Source organism: Lolium rigidum, chromosome 2 (genome assembly GCF_022539505.1).
Source record: "Lolium rigidum isolate FL_2022 chromosome 2, APGP_CSIRO_Lrig_0.1, whole genome shotgun sequence".
In the NCBI taxonomy this organism is placed as follows: domain Eukaryota; kingdom Viridiplantae; phylum Streptophyta; class Magnoliopsida; order Poales; family Poaceae; genus Lolium; species Lolium rigidum.
Genome location: NC_061509.1, coordinates 264,543,260 through 264,554,476, shown reverse-complemented (window position 1 = coordinate 264,554,476; position 11,217 = coordinate 264,543,260). Strand labels below are relative to the sequence as shown.

The following is an 11,217-nucleotide window of genomic DNA, read 5'->3' as shown; positions in this document are numbered from 1 at the left end:
CCTCCTCCTCCTCACTCGGCGTGGAGGCAGGGTCGCTAGGCGTGGAGCCCGGATCGCTTGGCGTCGCAGGGGATTTCCACCAATGCAGAAATCCGGGCGAGTTGCCCTCGCTCTCCGAGTCGGACGGCAGCGTGTAGTCGCTCATGGCGTGCCGGTGTTGGAGAAGAAGAAGAAGAGGAAGAAGAAGGAGGCGGTTGAACTTGAATTACCGTAGACGCAAGGGTTATAATGTGCGGGTATTAACGGCGCCGCGTATAACGAAGAGGCCGGCAGTTGCTCTTCCGCGGCGGTTCGGCGCTCCATTGTGGCTGTTGATCGGCGCGGTTGCCACACCGGCGCGTGTTGTGAATTCGAGACCGATCGAACCTGGGTCGCTGCCATGAGGCCCGTGGGGAAGCGAGCGGACGCTAGGCGCGACCGCGGAGACGCAAACCTGACGCATATTTGGGCAGGTTTGCGTCTCCGCGGATGGCCCGGTCACTTTGCGTCGCCCAGCTGGAGGTGGTCCCAGACGCATTTCCGGTCCGCGCGGATGTAAACAGTCATCAGCGTCCGATTTGCGTCGCGCCGCTGGAGATGCCCTAAACAAAGTGGGTCATAGTTGTCCTGCTATTTTCTTTTGTGAGGTTGACCAAATCAATCTCCCAATCCATCTAGAGCGTCTAAGGCCCCAGGAACGCTCAGCTTGCAAGGGATCGGCCGCAGGCGCGCTGGCAGGAGACGAGCGTTGGCGTAGACTGCATGTCTGTACGCCGCGCCATGGCCCTCTTCGCGCACCCGCTCGCGCCAAGATCGCCCGCGCCCGCCCCGTGCTTGCCTGCACCGGCCCTAAGCTCACCCGCCCATTGCGGAGCTCGCCGGTGCCCGCCCCGAGCTCACCCGCCCACGCCAGCAGAGCTCGCGGAGGCCTGCCCACTCGGCCCTGCTAGGGCGCCACCAGCGGGCCCTTCATTTTCGTTCACTTTGATTGATAATACTTTTTATACATTGCACATGTAACAACCAGATAAGTAGATCAAAAATCTAAATGCGCATGAAATTCATGTGGAAAGATGTACAGTACCAAAAGTCGATTTGTGAGTTATTTTGAAATAACAAAGCAACTTAGAACAAGTATCATGATACTGAGCCAAATATACATCTTCAGTACAGTCAAAATATCTCCGATATATTATTCCTCAATATTCAACATGACCCCATGAAACCGAATTTTGGGATCTTCATCTTTCTCGTTGGATCCCTCCTCTTTGCCATGCACTTCCGTGAACTCCAGTAGCTGCAACGTTAATTAGTCAGAAACAAGTTTTGCATTTATACGTCAATTTATAGCTACTCTACAATAGGAAATCAATAACAAATATAACCCAGTGAGAATTCTTTAGCACATTCTAAGGAAGTCTAAACTCCAGTAGCTCCATAGAATGTCAGACATTATGGAGTTAAGCACAACAACAGAACAAACAAGTAATTGGTATTGGTGTTGCACAAGCCATGTATGAGACTTTAGCACGTTCGAAGGAAGTCTGAACTTGCGAGCTGAAAATGTTTAGTTTATTTGTAACTGAACTGTAGCACCAGTAAAGTGTAGCAACACTACAAGCAGGCTACAAATTGTCAACTATTTTCTATGGGAATTTATAGCTGAATCAGGAGGCTATGGTACCAAGTGTATTACGCCAATGTTGTTCCATAACCAACTGAAATACAAATGTACGAACTACAAGGTGAACTGGTTGTATTTCCTCCTAAAGATCACTTAGATATGTATATAGATACTCTAACACGAATTGCAAAAACAGTCACAAATGTTATTGTAAACCTGAAATAATAGCTACAAAGTATTTGTATAGTCGTTATACTCCATGTAATAAAGAGAGCAAAAATGCTGGTGCAAATCTTCACCATATTTTCACGGAAATTATTGTGAAGAGAACATCAATAAGGATAGCTGCTTCTATCTCTCTTGCTGGTTAAAAAATTGCTCGAGTGAAAAGAAAAAGGCACTCACAATAACATCTATAGTCTAGCCAAAAAAAATAGTCTGGCAGGCTATAAACCAACATTGCTATATCCAGAACTATGTGTCATGACCTCTTGATTATATTGATTTTCTGTATGAGGCGTCTAAATGATGGAAATGGCACTCACAACAATGTGCCATGAAATGGCTTGCACTCGGTAAGTTCACCAAGCAAGAGATGAAATGAAAGATACATCTAAGGTTGGGCAAGAAAATGCAAGCTAGCAGTTGCAGCCTGTGTAAGTAAAGGAGCTTCAGTTCATACATGCCCCATCATGATTCAGTGGCCTACTTGTCTTCCTACGGGTTGGGGTGGCTAGGCTACAACATGAAAGTATGACATTTGAGAAGCAAAATATCAACCCTGGTGGTACCTGAGTTCCATCTCCCTCATGCTACCGCTTAGCTCAACTTCAGTAAATTTCCCTATTTCGAATTTTTTTTTCAACAAAGCAGAAATAGTGGTTACCATTCACTAAAACTGAACCTATGCAGTGAGAACCTATTAGAGTTTGAGTTATTCACTTTGGCTGGATTATTGTGTTACTGAAATATATTATTTTCCTGAAAATAATAATGAAGGTATTGTACTGATTAGGTTAACCAGGGAATTCAGTTAATCTAGAGAGGCATTGGAAGGGCTCACATCATGGATATCAACTTCAGTATAACGCTGTTTCTCTTAAGAATATTTCATTGAAGATAGCTCCAAGGGCTTCTGCTACAGCTCCACCCATCTGGTACACTCAATCCAGATGATTGTATTTGCACAGCAGTACTGGTGAAATTTTGGACAGACATAACAATGTACTTAATTGGAAAATGTCTTGAGGCCAACATTGTCGCACTCAACAATGTACTTACTTGGAAAATGTCTTGAGGCCAACATTGTCGCACTCAAATTAGGCGTAGAGGGAGTGGTACTCGTATGATGCATTCTACTACACACAGCAAAGAAGCCGTATTGAGCTTTATTCTCGCTACTATATCGAAATTGCACGCACAGCTAGCATCTCTGACTAACTGTGGGTGTGGTATCAGGATAAAGGACGTCAAAACCTGTTTCCTCCTTCCATACTTGAAATAAATACCCCCCTCCCCCGTTAGATTATGTAACAGCAAAGGTATGGATGACAAGATATGGATGAAATTAAGTCGACAAATGATGTAGGGTTGCCAAACTTCAGACATAAAAAAATTCTTTCAAGCTAGGTAAATTCATAGACGCTGGCACGCACAAGAAAACAATAAAGGAACATAACCGAAATTAGTAACATATCTTACCTTCTTCTCTGTATGTCAATTTCATACGCGGCTGCTGTCACGCATGGTTGGCTGTGCCGCCATGTTGCGTGTCTTGCGCCTCCTCTTCCATCGCCGCGTCAGGCATAATTCACTCCCCCGCCGTGCATCACCTCCTATTCAGCCCCCACAGGAAATCCGTGATTATTATGTCAAATTCAGGACTCGTTAACACCTATAGTCCCTCTTTGTGTACGGCTCTCTTGCCTAGCCAGTTAAGTTTTAACAACATGATTTTGAGGAGAAAGCACCTTGGTCGGCACGTGACATATATGGCGTCGGTGACATGGTTTGATTTTGCAAATGGATCATTTTAAAAGCATTATTGCGCTGAATAAGAGAGTTTCCTGGTGGTGCAACATAAAAAAAAATTCAGTTGATTTTTTTTCAAGTTAACAATATTGAGTGCATAAAGTGATGCATTTTAAGAAGGGATTTCTATTTTCGTGCCCCTGCTTCGTTAGTTGTACTCAGTTTTCCCCAGCTCGTTAGTTTTTCCTCAGTTTTCCCCTCCCTCTAGTTTGAAACCCCTCGAAGACGCGGGTTGCCGTCGGGTCGAGGCCTTACCGTTACCGTGAGGTCGGTTCCTCGCTGACCGTCTCGTGCTCGACGGGTGGATCCATCTACCGCCGACGCGTGGGCCGTTTTATTTCCTGATTGTATACGCGGTGCTGCCAATGACAAATGGGGCCGCTCTATGGGGCTGCCGCAGCCAATGACCGAGTGGGTCGTCTATTTATTTATAGAAAATTATATATTGCCGCTCCGTGGGGCCTCCGCAGCCAATGACCGTTGTGGTCGTCTATTTTATTTAGAGAATATAATATAGAGCCGCTCCGTAGGGGCCGCCTCAGCCCATGGCACGTGACTATTTTCGCAGCTTAATCTAAAGTGACTCTTATGCTAAACATTGTGCATCCCGACGTTGACCTAGCAGTGGTGGCGAGCATAGCCGTTCGACCATGCCGATATCGGCATCGGCATCGGCATCGTTTGGAGGATGTGGTGCTCGAATAATAGTGGAAATGGGATGTTATTTTTTACATGCATAATATATAGAAAATAGCTAGATCTCTAAATCGATGCATATGAAGCTACATATATATTCTTGGTCATAATCCCCTTAATTATCTAAAGGGGATGGATGCATGGCTTCACGTCGTCGTCGCTTTCATCGTCGGTATCTTCGTCGTCCGAGTAGTAGTACCTCCTGCACATTGTTCCGTCGAACACCTTCACCGTGAGCACATCATCGCCTTCATATTTGAAGTGTACGAACCAGCCGAAATCCACACCGTGCGCGATGGCGAATTTCTCCCAGCCCTTGTCGAGGTACATCCGGCCTTGTCCGTCAAATAGGACCTCCACGGTCCAGAGACGAGGACCGCAGTCGGCTGCTCGCAGATACACCTTAGCTGGCTCCTTGCCGTCAAGATAGTCCGCAAATTTTTTTGGGAGTTCCTGCAAAGAGATCGAGCGCCGATCGTTTGAAATTAGGGAACCCTTGAAATTAAAGGTTTTTTAGAACATGCCCATAATTAATCACATGCATCATATATGTGGGAACGCGTACGTACCTTCTTGACCAAAGGGTCTTCATAGACGACGATGAAGAACTCCTCTATGATCAATGGCAGTGTTGACGGTGGTGGTGGCAATGATGATGATCCACTTCCCCTTCCCCTTCCCCTTCCCCTTCCCCTTCCCCTTCCGGTCCGCGTCCGAGACGTGGAAGCCATGGCAATGGATAAAGTGTATGTGAACGAAAAGAAGAGAGAGGCGGAACCTATTGACACAAGGGATGGCCGTGTGGGTGTTTATAAGGGAGAGATGACCGTTGTAGGGTTTACACAATAAAATAAGGAGGAGATGACCGTTGTGGGGGTTTATACACAATAAATTAAGGAGGAGACGACCGTTGTGGGGGTATAGTTTATCATTTTACCGTGAAAAGTAATGCCTAAAAGGAAAGTAATGGCTACAAGAAATCGGTGATGGTTTATCGTTTTTGCGTGAAAAGTAATGGGTACAAGAAATGGGTGATGGTGTATCATTTTTTGCGTGAAAAGTAATGGCTACACGAAATGGGTGATGGTGTATCATTTTTGTGCGTGAAAAGTAATGGCTACAACAAATCGGTGATGGTTTATCATTTTTGTGCGTGAAAAGTAATGGCTACAACAAAATCGGTGATGGTTTATCATTTTTTTGCGTGAAAAGTAATGGGTACACGAAATGGGTGATGGTGTATCATTTTTGTGCGTGAAAAGTAATGGCTACAAGAAATCGGTGATGGTTTATCGTTTTTTGCGTGAAAAGTAATGGGTACAAGAAATGGGTGATGGTGTATCATTTTTTGCGTGAAAAGTAATGGCTACACGAAATGGGTGATGGTGTATCATTTTTTGCGTGAAAAGTAATGGCTACACGAAATGGGTGATGGTGTATCATTTTTGTGCGTGAAAAGTAATGGCTACAACAAATCGGTGATGGTTTATCATTTTTGTGCGTGAAAAGTAATGGCTACAACAAAATCGGTGATGGTTTATCATTTTTTGCGTGAAAAGTAATGGGTACACGAAATGGGTGATGGTGTATCATTTTTGTGCGTGAAAAGTAATGGCTACAACAAATCGGTGATGGTTTATCATTTTTTGCGTGAAAAGTAATGCCTAAAAAGAGTTTATAATTTAGCTCGTGAAAAATAATGCAGAAAACCAAACTTTGCGTGAAGCTAACCGACGATAGAGAGAGAGAGGGTGGTGGCCCCGACCAGAGAGAGAGATAGGGGTTATCCTGCCCGTTAGATCATACGATCAACGGTCGTCGGGCACGATCCGCGTGACATGGGCTAGACCAATCAGGGCAATGTTGGGCGTCTGTGAGAGTTTGTGAAGGGAGAGGGCAAAACTGAGTAGTATCAAGAAACCAAGGGCAAGTGAGTAGTAAACGGACTAAGGGATTCAAATATGAGATTTAAAAAATGGAAAATGCGTGTTTTGTACAATGAAACCCATCTTGGCCTACCTCAAACTATTTGCAATACAAATCTACATGAGTGTGAAAATTATGGTCTCATTCAGACAAAGTATGTTTTGGGGAAAGCTGTTTTGGGTAGGGCTTATTATGGAAAACCATGCACCTTCATAGCTACTAGGTGATTTGAGAAGTGGCAATTTGTGGTGAAACTTGATTTATCTACGATTTATCTATGATTTGAGAAGTGGAAATTTGTGGTGAAGACTCCATGAGTAAGTGCCACTCCTTTTCGGAATTTTTTGCACATTAAATAACTCATTTAACTAGTTAATCCCATTTGTTGACTCTCTCGTTGACCAGCCACTTGAGGGTAAAACTGAGTATATTGCACTAGCCAAGTATTAGCACTCAAGGTGAAAACTGAGCATACAAAAAATGCTAGTATATGACTCGAGGGTATACATGAGTATATCTAAATTTCCGGGGTTAGACTCGAGGATGCGTGTTGCGGTGCGTAAGTGGAAGAAGTGCCATTGTTGACGCGTGTCACGGTGCGGACGTGGAAGACGTGCCATTGTTGACTCGGGTCGCATTTAGGACGCGTAAGCCCCTCTCTCCCTCCCTCTCGCACACAGTACGTCTCATTATCGCTCACGCACGAAACCACCCCTCTCACGTCCCATCAACTTCTCCAAAAAACCCCAACCGCCGTACGAGCCCTCCCCCGCCGGCGATGGAGAAGAAGAATGCGCCGGCGGCCATCGCCCCGAGCCCGTCGCCTCCGAGCCCGCCGCCGCCGAGCCCGTCGCCCCCGAGCCCATCGCCCCCGAGCCCGTCGCCGCCGAGCCCGTCGCCGCCGAGCCCGTCGCCTCCGAGGGCGGCGCATCCGAGGGCGGCGCATCCAGCGCGGCGCCTCCGTGAACCGGGCCGGTCTCACCGCCGACGGACCACTTCACAAGATCGGCGAATGCTTATTGGCCAAAGAGGAGTACGTGGACAGCTACTCGCTATGAGGCAAGTCCGTAGAAATTGGCGCTCGGGTTTACCTCGATCCCGACGTGCACCCGCACGAATGGATCATGCTACACCACGCCCTTCCACGCGCCGCTGAGTTCACCTTCCTCCATCTCGGCACATCCCGCTACGTCACCATAGATCTATCCGCAGTTCGTGCAAGGTTCAAATTCCTCGGCTTTTCCCGTGGCGTCACCATAGATCTTATTTTCAATCTTAGTGCTGAATGTTATCTTTTCAATATATTTTAGATTCTACTTCCTCGGCTTTTCCCGTGGCGTCATCGTGCTTGCCCGAAGAACCCACCGCACAAGATACGGCTGCTGAACCCACTCACAAAGAAATCGAACACGATGTTTGAGGCGCAGATGCCATCTCGTTTTTCCGAAATCGGTCGCCGTTATCAAATCCCCGACTATGGTCTTCGTTGCCACACATTACCCGCCGGAAATTGGTTGGGTCGATGAGAGCACTCCAACTAAGGATATAAATGAAGATGGGGATTGGGGAGAAGGAAGATTTTCGATCAAGAACCATGGTTTCCGTTCCATTACCCCGTTCAATGGTGAACCGTATGCGTAGGCTGCGGACAATTTTGAGATCGGAAGAATAGTGTGCACCAATATACAGCTTGCAGCAGCGCGCGAGCACTGTCAAGATGGAGACACTAATTTCATTTCCAGAACTTGGACGTCGAAGTTCTACCTTGTGGAGTCGGATGGTGAGCTGCTGCTTGTGTTGTTGGTCAGCCGCGGCTTTGGCGGGCAGACCATTGGTGTACCGTGTGGACACTCGAGCCGCTCTCTCCATCCGGTCACTAACATTGGCAGTAATGCCTTCTTCGTGAATTATATCCGGTGTATCTCCGTCGACACCGTAGTGTACCCGACACTTCAACCTGGCAGCATCTACTACACGGATTTGGGTTATATCGAGCGTACTCTCATGATACAAATGCCCGGGATGAGTGGCCACTACGTGTGGATAGAATAGGATTCTACGGTTTGAGAAATGAACACGAGCCATACCGTTTGGAGGATGTATTGGCCTCACACTTGCAGACGGAAGGAGTTCAATGAATATTTCCTTGGGGAATTGCACGAATGGAGCGACGGAGAAATATATGAGGAGGAATGAAGAACAAATTCATTCATCCTAATCTTCTTGTTGTCCATACATTGCGTGCGTGATCTTGTATATTTTTGCAGCTTAGTTTGTCGTGAACATTAACAATGTTATTGGCTGCTTTTGGCTGCCGTATGCAGTTTACCTATGTATTATACTTAGTTTTCGATTATGCTCGCTGTGAATTTATCATATAATAGCTTCTAGATTTGCTACTAGATTTGCTGCCATATTGGGCAAAAAACGAGGGCCAAAAGGCATAAATAACCCCGGAGATTTGCTACTAGATTTGCTGCCATATTGAAGAAAGACAGAAATAGAAGCTTCTCTAGATTTGATACTAATTTGGTGAAAAAGACGAGAGAGAGAAAGAGGGGAAAAGGTGCTCTTAAAAATGCCAATTTGGGCCGAGAGAGACAAAACCCAGCTCCTCGCTCACGTGCAACCAAACGCTTCTCGTCCTGTCCCACGCGGTCCCTTTCTACCAGCCCCACGCGACGCGGCCCCACACGACGCGGCCCCACGGACGACGCGGCGCAACACGTCGGCACGTAACGTCCAAATAAACGGATTCCTTCCGTCTGAGCTCCTTCTGCGGGTCTTCAGACAAAGGCTAGGGTAAAACTGAGGAAAAACTAAGGGGCTGGGGAAAACTGAGCACAACTAAGGAACCGAGGGCACGAAAATAGAAATCCCTTTTAAGAAATGAGAACACAAAAATATATCAACAGTTTCTTCCAAGTTTACCTATTCCAAATAGTTCTGGCATTTTACCAAGGATGTCAGAACCACAAACGTATGAAACTATGTATAATCCCCCAATAGATGGATGTACAACCAGTAAAACAACTGAAAACACAGAGCAAAATTGGCAATATGTCAGTTGGGTCAAAAACAGGTAATTAGGCAAGAAATCACGGACCTCAGCATTTTAATCAAAGGAACAGAGAACCGGTGCTAGTATAGTAGCATATCTATTGTTGTTGTCCTCTGCTCCGTAGCATCATGGTTGTCTCGTGCGGTAGCCGTTCTCTTGCTTTTTTTGTCCTCCAGGGAGACAGTGCTCACGATGCCCCATTTCCAGTCGCTGCTCTATCTAGCATGAGCATCCAAACTGAAGTAGAAATAGAAAATAGTATGCAGTTATCATGGATCTAGAAACAAGTAAACCTGGATGTATCACCAGAATGAAGCAATGGGCAAGCACGGAAAAACACCATAGTTTTCAGTTGTTCTGCCTATAGCATAATTTTCAGCTACCCAATTCTTGCCTCGGTTGCAATTCCATTAAATAAAATTCACCAAATCCATCTCACACTTAATTCAGATTAGAATCAAAGAGGGAGACAATATTCACATCAAATTAAAAATTCCAATATCAGAACTTAAATATCTGTACATCTCATCTATATAAGTTATGGTAATATTTCAGAAATATTAATCTAGCTCAATTTGACAGCATTCCAATTTACTAATACAACAGCTCAAAGCTTCACCTAGTAAACACCTTAGAAGATCAATTTACAAGAACCATATCAATTAATATGCTCAATTGGAGTAGTGACCGGTCGTTGGAGACGAGACAATATTGAACATTGCCACTAAGAGGTAGGGGGATTATTACCAGCGAAGCTAGGGGCAGACATCACGGGAGAAAGGACCAGCTTGAGTTTGACAGCCCAGATGGTTACAAGCTCCTTGTCTGTAGCATCAGACTTGATGTATGCCACCACCACCTTCAATCGCCCCGCGTTGTCGTCCCCAGTGCGGCCGCCGTGAGAACGAACGACCGTATGGGAGAGGGGAGGGAGAACCGCAAGGGCAACCTGGAGCAAAACCAGAAAACAAAGGATGAGATAAGAAACAGATCCACATCTAGCTGGAGAAGAAGGTCATGCTCGGGCTGGACCTCGAGATGGACTGAATCCTTCGCCGTGTCTCCTTCCTGCCTAGTCTAGCCTAGTCTAGGACTCCCGATGAAGAGGTGATCCGGCATGGGAAGTGGATCCCTGGTTCCCGGCTTGGATGAGTACGGCGTTGTTGAAGTGCGGGCGAGGGGAAGGGCTAGCGGGCGCGCGCGTGGGCTGGTGCGGGCGAGGGTTGAGGCCACCCTGGTCGTATGTGCAGGCTGAATCGTCAGTTGAGCGTGGCGCCGCGCCGCCGCGGAGCTCAACATGGCCCGGGCCATGGCAGGCGCGATGGAGATACCATGGCGGGGACTACGGTAGACGGCGCGGAGAGTGATGGTGTATGCGGCGCGTTGGATGAGGTAGCCGAAGCCGCCGCCGGCGTGCAGATGGGAGGGGCGGCGTCTGCATTCTCGTGGGTGGGGAAGGCGAGCGAGGTAGGGATTGATCCTGGGGCGAGAGTGACTGCGATTTCTGGGGCGGCCCATTTTGGTGCGGCCCATGTTGCCGATCGGTGCATTGAGGTGACGACCAAAACTTAGTCGTAGTGCAAAGGTTGGCAGAATAGGGAACACATTCCTCCTTTTTAAGTAGTGTAGAATACAAATCTGCTGCAATACTTGTTTTACTGTTTTCTCTGCAAACAATCATCTTCCACACAATTCGGTTAATCCTTTGTTACAGCAAGCCGGTGAGATTGACAACCTCACTGTTTCGTTTGGGCAAAGTACTTTGGTTGTGTTGTGCAGGTTCCACGTTGGCGCCGGAATCTCTGGTGTTGCGCCGCACTACATCCCGCCGCCATCAACCTTCAACGTGCTTCTTGACTCCTACTCGGTTCGATTAAACCTTGGTTTCTTACCGAGGGAA

At 46.8% G+C, this 11,217-nt stretch overlaps 1 long non-coding RNA gene across 2 annotated transcripts; it reads right to left on the bottom strand.

Annotated features, from left to right (window-relative positions):
* Positions 1-1,039: 1,039 nt before the first annotated feature.
* LOC124688703 lies at positions 1,040-10,847 on the bottom strand. 2 transcript variants are annotated; one of them, XR_006998607.1, is made up of 6 exons: positions 10,350-10,847; positions 10,065-10,266; positions 9,188-9,554; positions 3,574-3,669; positions 3,305-3,438; positions 1,040-1,276 (listed from the first exon to the last, which is right to left on the bottom strand). It is a non-coding gene; the product is annotated as an uncharacterized LOC124688703 (long non-coding RNA). The 2 variants fall into 2 exon arrangements; XR_006998606.1 differs by lacking the exon at positions 3,574-3,669 and having other exon boundaries at positions 10,350-10,844.
* Between the last annotated feature and the right edge of the window lie 370 nt (positions 10,848-11,217).